The sequence below is a fragment of the Myotis yumanensis genome, unplaced genomic scaffold (assembly GCF_028538775.1).
Source record: "Myotis yumanensis isolate MYYU_CA2020_CCGP unplaced genomic scaffold, mMyoYum1.0.hap1 SCAF_1, whole genome shotgun sequence".
NCBI classification, from domain to species: Eukaryota; Metazoa; Chordata; class Mammalia; order Chiroptera; family Vespertilionidae; genus Myotis; species Myotis yumanensis.
The window spans coordinates 36,412,061-36,417,926 of NW_027223752.1; the positions used below are offsets into that span (position 1 = coordinate 36,412,061).

The 5,866-nt window shown below is 50.0% G+C and overlaps 1 pseudogene; it reads right to left on the minus strand.

The window, feature by feature from the left end:
• Window positions 1-901: 901 nt before the first annotated feature.
• On the minus strand, window positions 902-5,502 carry LOC139016648 (U2 small nuclear ribonucleoprotein auxiliary factor 35 kDa subunit-related protein 2 pseudogene; annotated as a pseudogene).
• Between the last annotated feature and the right edge of the window lie 364 nt (window positions 5,503-5,866).

Consider the following 5,866-nt stretch of genomic DNA (forward strand, 5'->3'; position numbering starts at 1 on the left):
TCCCTAGTCTTTGCCTGGTTTTTTAGAGTCCCTCACCCTGCTAGGGAGCCAAGACCCCAGAGGGGCCCCTTGAGGCTGCCCCTATCAGCTCTTCCTTGGGGATTCAGTTACTCAGGCACCACCCCTACCCAGAAAGACAGGGAGGGGCCTGTGGAGACAGGAGCAGTGTTCAAGGTCACGCGTACTCAAACAGGGCTCGCCCAGCTGCCTAGCTCCAGCCTAGATTCTACCACTGCCTTCAGGCTGCATAAAATACTACTTAAGGCTCAGGGCATAGCTCCTTCCACTCCCACATCTGTGGCCATGTAACCTGTGACACACTCTAGTCGCTGAACAAGGCCACTCCAACCCATCATTGTGGATGGGGTTTTCTTCACCACATGCCCGCTAACATATTGTGGACCACCTGCTAACCCACCACAGAACATGCCACAGTTCCCAAGGCTCAGCCAGTAAAGCCTCAACTCCTGCCCTTGATAGATTTCCTCTCAGGGGACCTGTTGTCATTTTCTGGTTGAAGTCAGCCCATACTCTCAGATCTAGAGATCTAGCTTTCTATCTTTGCACGTGTGTGTGTGTGTGTGTGTGTGTGTGTGAGTGTGTGCGTGTGTGGTGATAAGGGAATGAGACCAACAACAAGGGCACTCTCAGAACCCTGATCTCTTCTCTACCAAGTATCTCTGCCTCTGTATGACTAGGTAGATGCAGTTAGAAACCATTCTACCAACCCCAAGTGCATGAAGATAAGTGCAGAATAACCTACTGAGACTTAATTTGCACTGGTTTTGCTTCCGTGGGAGTCAAAGAATGAGAGGTATTTACCCCTCTCCCATCCCAAGAGGCTTTTGCGTAGGACAGCGGGGCTGCCTAGTCTCCAGGGAGTTTTCCTGGCATTTGCAGCTCAGGTTGATAGCCAGAAATCGCAAACGCCCAGGAGATAGCCACGCGCATGCTTGCATGACACATTACCTCCCCTCCACCATCTATGAAACAACCTCCATATGGAAGCTCTTGGGCGTTGCTGTATTTCATACAATTCACACATTGCCATTCTCCATGGGGTCACGGGCCAGGAAATTCACACGAGCTGCTGTCCTGCATACCATCACCCGTTAAACAGAGAAAGGGCAACTCGTCATTCTTCTTCCGATCGGCACTGAACATATACCTTGCCCCTCAGAACAGGTTTCCATTGCAGCTGATCTTGAACTGGATCACCTTCCCCAAGTTCTGGACCTCGGGGAGCACGTCTTCGAGGGTAGGTCTCCTCCTCTCCGCCCTCCAGGCTGGCGCCTGGGTCACAGTCATCCCTTCAGCACTGCTCCATTCCCATTCAAACACTGAAACATGCTTCTGATAAGGACGGTGGCATTTGAGGTTGGGAAACTGTGTTTACATGAACACCTAGCTCCAAGTCTGCCAGCTCCCATTTTACTATAGAATGGACCGTTAGCTCCACCTTTCTCCACCACTCATCAGTCTGTGGGTGGTTCTGGGTTTTGCTCAAATTTTCCAGCTTATTTTCAGCCCACGCCAGTCTTCTCTCTCTTTCTTCCTGTAGCTTTGGCTCCTCTTCTCTCTCTTTCTCTACTGTTCTCATTCTCCTTTTAACTTTCCTGTTCTTCCTGCTGTTTTCTAGCTGCCTCTTCCATTTCCATTTTTATTCTGAATTCTTCTTGGCCTCTGCTCCCACAGTCACCACTCCTCATGTAATTGTTGCCTCTCTATCTCCAACAGTTTCTCTTGTTGTTGTTCAATAAAAGCTTCCTCCTCCGTCTTCTGTGAGAGTCCTGAGTCTCTCCATCGAGCGAGTTCCTGCTGATGTTTCTTTCCTTTCTCCTTCTTCAGGGCAGCCCTGTACTTTTTTGGCTCAGTTTGTTCAGAAGCATCACTGTCAGGGGAGCTACCACGTTGCCAGCCTCTCTTTCCATTTCTAAAACCTAAGCCAAGCCCTGACCAGTGTTCTAAATGGTTAGAGCGTCAGTCTGCACACCCAAGGTTCACAGGTTTGATTCCCAGTCAAGGGCATGTACCTGGGTTCCAGATTCGATCCCTGGCCCCGGTAGGAGGCGCATGGGGGACACAACCAATTGATGTGTCTCTCTCACATTGATGTCTCTCTCTCTCTCTCTCCCCCCCCTTCCCTCCCTCCCTCCCTTCCACTCTCTCTGAAAAGTCAATTGAAAAAATATCTTGGGATGAGGATAAACAAAACAAAACAAAAACCTAAGTCAACTTCCCACCACCCCATCCCAGAGGCCCAGCCCAGATGAGCCTACTTCTCTTTCTGGCATCTCCTCTTCCCACCCTCAGTCCTTCCTGGACTGTCCAGGCCAGTCATTCATAGTCCCTCTTACGCTAATTAAAGGAAACACAATTTACCATAGCTAAGATTTGGAAACAGCCTAAGTGCCCATCAGCAGATGAATGGATTAGAAAACTGTGGTACATCTACACAATGGAATACTATGCTGCTGTGGAAAAAAAGAAGGAATTCTTACCATTTGCAACAGCATGGATGGAACTGGAGAGCATTATGCTAAGTGAAATAAGCCAGTCAGAGAAAGATAAATACCACATGATCTCACTCATCCTATATAGTAAAAGGGTAATATGCAAATTGACCCTAACAGCAGAGAGACTGGGAATCACTGGTCACTATGACACACACTGACCACCAGGGGGCAGATGCTCAATGCAGGAGCTGTCCCCTGGTGGTCAGTGCGCTCCCACAGGGGGGACTCTGCTCAGCCGCAAGCCAGGCTGATGGCTGCCAGCACAGCAGTGGTGGCGGGAGCCTCTCCTGCCTCCTCAGCAGCAATAAGGATGTCCGACTACAGCTTTGGTCTGCTCCCTGCTGGTAAGTGGACATCCCCCGAGGGCTGCCGGGCTGCCAGAGGGATGTCTGACTGCCAGCTTGGGCCCGATCCCCCAGGGAGCCGGCCTAAGCCAGCAGATGGACATCCTCCGAGGGATCCCAGACTGCAAGAGGGCATAGGCTGGGCTGAGGGACCCCCCCGAGTGCACAAATTTTTGTGCACTGGGCCTCTAGTTTATAGATAATAAAGACCATTATAAACTGATTAACAAAAATAGATACAGAGGCAGAGCAGCATTGAACAGACTGTCAAACTACAGCAGGAAGGCCGGGTAGGGTTGGGGGGCAGAAGGTGGGGGGTTAGAGATCAACTGAAGGACTTGTATGCATGCATATAAGCATAACCAATGGACACGAGACACTGGGGGGTAGGGGAGGCCGGGGGAAGGTCAAGGGGGGAAAAAAAGGAGACATATGTAATACTCGTTGTAATACTTTAAGCAATAAAACAAAATTTTTTTTAAAAAGGAAATATTTCTAGATATTTCTGATATGGTTTGTTGTTGATTTGTTAGTTGACTACATGCTCCAGGAGGGCAAGAACCATGCCTTCTACTCCTCGGACACCCCTAGCTGATGCAGGCCTCTATCTATAAAGCCCCAGGCCACTGGTGTATTCTAGAAACACCCACCCCAAGAGGACACTATCTGGGGCCTGGAAGTAAACCCTCACTGCCTCCCACCTCATTCCCTTTGCCTTTGCTGCTTAAAGCCAAGGTTATACCACCTCCTCATGAAGGTTTGAGAGGAGTTTGGAAAATCAAAAGTGCCTTAAATCAGTATTTTGTGAACAGAACCAAGTTCAAGAGAGGAAGCAGCCAACCAGCATCAGTCTATTAAGGCCCGACTTGCTTGGTTTGGTGCTATAAGTCAACAGTTTGCTCAGCTGGATGGATTGATTGCCCTGCCAAGGACTTGCACAGTGAACTGGCCGAGCCTTGACGTCCCTCTCTGCTTTAGGATTGCCCCAGGGGCCACGCCCTTCATGCAAAGGAGATGAGATTATCTGCTTGGCTCCAAAATCACAGTTCTGGGCACCTTTGCTGTAGCACCTTGGCCGCAGACAGCGTTGCCACAAGCACTTGCTGTAAAAAATAAATTAATAAATAAAATAACTGTTGACAGTTTGGGTTTTTCTTTGGTTGGTTGGTTGGTTGGTTTCATTTTTCCATTGACGAATTGACTGCCATAAAAAATATAAAATAACAGGTTGGGGTTTTTCTTATTTGCTTTCATTTCTCCATCGATGAATCAATTGCTGTAAAAAAAGATAAAATAACTGGTTGACAGTTTGGTTTCCTTTCTCCATTGATGAAGTGCTTCCATTTTTATATGATATAAATCTTAGTCCACATTTCCCAGAGACCTTAGGGTCATTTATCAATGGCCATGTGACAGCACGCCGAGAGCAAACAGTGTAGGGGCTTCCGCAACGCAATCCAAAGCTGTTACAACCACGCATCTTAGCATTTGGAAACCGATCTCTCTCTTAATGAAGGAAGGAATTTTAGCGAAAAAGAGAAGGTGTGATGCTGAACAAGGAAACGCATCAACACGCAAAGACAACGCAGAATACTGTGTAACGGGAGACTTCAACCTCAAGTGCTTAAGTACAGCCCCCAAATAAACTCAGTTATTTGAGCAGGATTGCTATGAATCTACATACACTTTAAATGTATTCAAATCTTTTTGCAATAAAGTCATGCTTTTCTCCTTTTTAGGCAAAATTGCCCGTGGCCAATTAGTTAGGTGGCGAAACTGCTCGTGGCAAAGTTGTCTCTGGCAAAGACGCTTACGGCTAAAATACTGGACCCACAAAATCACAACATTCCTCTGAACCAGGCATCTCCTGCACAGCAATTCTCAGCCTGGACCTTCTTGCCAACCTGTTTCCTGGAACACCATGTGCTGAGGGGAGTGGAGGGTGAATCTAAAGCCATCCCCAGGCCCCCCAAAGATATTTTTAGGGTCCCTCAGAGGCAGCCCAGGGAAGACACTGGCTGACCAGCGATTTCAGTCATTCAGTATCTTAGGATGGATAGCACAGCCCATGCTGAGCAGCTCAGGGCTTACCCAGTGTTTTCTCAGCTCTTCAGCGTCCATGAACAGCCTTCTTTTTACACCTGACCCATCTATGGCAGCAAATCCCAGGTGACACCAGCAGCCACCACACATCTGTGTCTTTTTAAAAGGCTCCCAGCAAAGGCACCTGCTTCTACCACTAGTTCAGCCCTCCCTCCCTCTCTGCTCGTGTTGGTCAAGGGAGAGAGAAAAGTCCCCCCAGGCTGATTTCTCATCCCAGGTGCCTGGACAGATACCCAGCTGAGCCCAATGTGCGCAGGTCTCCCGCTGGCGCTGCCTCATCCTCCCGTGACCCTTTCCGCCCGAGAACCCCGCTCTGCCCCGCACAGCCCTGCCATGCACGGCCTTGCCTGGCTGCCCGCACTGGCTCCATTTCGGGAGATTGGCTTCCCCAGAACCGTGCGCTGCGTGGGGGTCGTCAGTGAACGGCAGACACTCGGGTGCAGCCTCCCCAGGTGTCCACAGGCCTTCTCTGCCAGGCTGGGTGCCTGAATGCCATCTCCCTGCCCCATCTGCTGCGACGCGTAGTTTCTGACCCGCATTTCCTGTTCCTTGTACTGTACACTCGGCCTGTTAACAGCTGGATTCCCTCGCTCTGTGCAGTCAGATTTGATCCAGAGCGTCGCCTGTTCTGTGGCAACAGCCCTGCGTGTGCAGCTGGCCAGCCGTCAGCCCACCCTCCTCCGGGGCCTCCCCATCAGACACCGGGCCTGCCTGCCTGCTGGAGTGCCGATGGCAGGAGAGGGGCCCCGGGCCCACTTCTCACCTGCACGCGGCCGATTTGTCACAGACTGACAGGAGCTGGGCGCATGGCGGGACGTAGGCTCTTATTTGTAAACATCACTCAGACTTTTGCATGGACTTTTTTAAAGTCAGGAAATGGGGTCTGGATTTATAGACTTTGTT